Here is a 1,691-nt window from a genome sequence, read left to right on the forward strand (position 1 = left end):
TCACGATCGAAATGTTTCAGGCTACGAAAACAGAGTTTTCTTGACCTCATTTTCGGTGCAGTTTTTCTCAAGAACGCGTACACTAGTGAATGGTTGCTTAGTTGCACATGTACAACACCAGAAGTCAAGACCTTGTTTTTGTTGTTTGTTATGACTAGATCAAGTAAAGTAATAGATGTTTTTGTTATTCTAGTCGGAGAGCTCATCAAATTGTGTAGATTATAAATGTCAAGCAAATCCAATAAAGATCGCCCATCCTTTGCCAGCTTATTTGGTGCGATCAGGTCCGCGTTGTAATCACCAAGCAAGAAATAATTGCCAGGTAGAGAAGTAATTGCCTCTAGTAGAGATCCCAGCTCATACGTCCACACAGTCTTGGAAACTTTAATGGATGTAGGAGGTCGATAAATACCCACAAAAGTCTCCCAAGTCTTGCCGATCTTAACTTTAAACACTATAGATTCAGTCCTGTATCCCGCCCGTTCACTAAGTGCTAGATTTGGGAGGTCATTGACGACTTTAAAGCAAAAATCACTTCGGATGTAAACCATCAGACCACCGCCGCCTTTGTCTGCTCGGCACATTCTAAACCCAGAGATGTGAAATTGGGAGTCAGGGAAGGTTGAGTCCATCTTTGTTTCAGAGATCCCCAAAATGTCAAATCGACCATCCAAAAGCCATGTTTTAATCTCATGGAACTTAAAACCAGCCATGGAGTTTAAGTTGACATGTCCAATCTTGACATTAGCACGGTGTTGCTGCAATACACTATCAAACTCATTCCACGTATCGTTTTCATTGTTTGAGTCAGAGGAGTCGAAATCGGCGTAAAAACTTTCCTGATAACACTCGCCAGTTAGCTTTGGCAGAGAACACAGCCTTCAAGTCCAGTTGGACGCTTGGTTATAGTGCTGAAAAATAGCTTTGGACATGTGCAAACACTTTGTATGAGACCAACCACTGCACGCAGCACACAAGATGGCGTCCTGATTCCTTCGTATTGTCTTGCTTCACTCTTGACAGGAAAATTGGGGAGCTTTGGGCTTTGGAGGCCCAGGATTGAAAGCAACATCTCTGCAAAGCGGCAACCGACTCACATGAAATGTACTTGTGCCCTTCACGTCGTATGATAACCGTGTATAAAAGTAAAACCATCCTTGCTGCTTTCGACGGTGATGTCGAAACTGGATAATTGATGATACAACTCCAGGACCAGCCACAGATAGACGATAGTTATCCTTCACAACAGCGACTCGATCATTCCAAGAATTGCCTTCCGAGTTATTAGAAGACAGAATAGCCAAACAACCCCACCAAAGGAGCAGTACGGACCAGCTACGAAAAACGTGGCCGCCCGCCATAATATGCTAGTATGCTAATATGCTGAACGTCCTCCGTTCACGGAGCATGGGATACCTATCTGAGAAGGATGGCTATGGACGGTGAATGGGGTGACTGGATTGCTTTATGGGGCCTAATTAACATGTTTCAAATCCCGGTGGCGGTGGTATCAAGCTTAGGAGAAACGGGATTGAAAATTATCTACCCCGGAGCGGGTTATGAAAACGAAGCCACTAGAGATATGGCCTTACTTGGCCATGAAGCAGAGCTGCATTACCATAGCCTGGAAGCAATAGGTGCTCAGAATCCCCAGCTAGCCATTGCTCAGGAATTAAAGCAAAAATACGGCG

Source organism: Montipora capricornis, chromosome 10 (assembly GCF_036669925.1).
Source record: "Montipora capricornis isolate CH-2021 chromosome 10, ASM3666992v2, whole genome shotgun sequence".
Taxonomy (NCBI): domain Eukaryota; kingdom Metazoa; phylum Cnidaria; class Anthozoa; order Scleractinia; family Acroporidae; genus Montipora; species Montipora capricornis.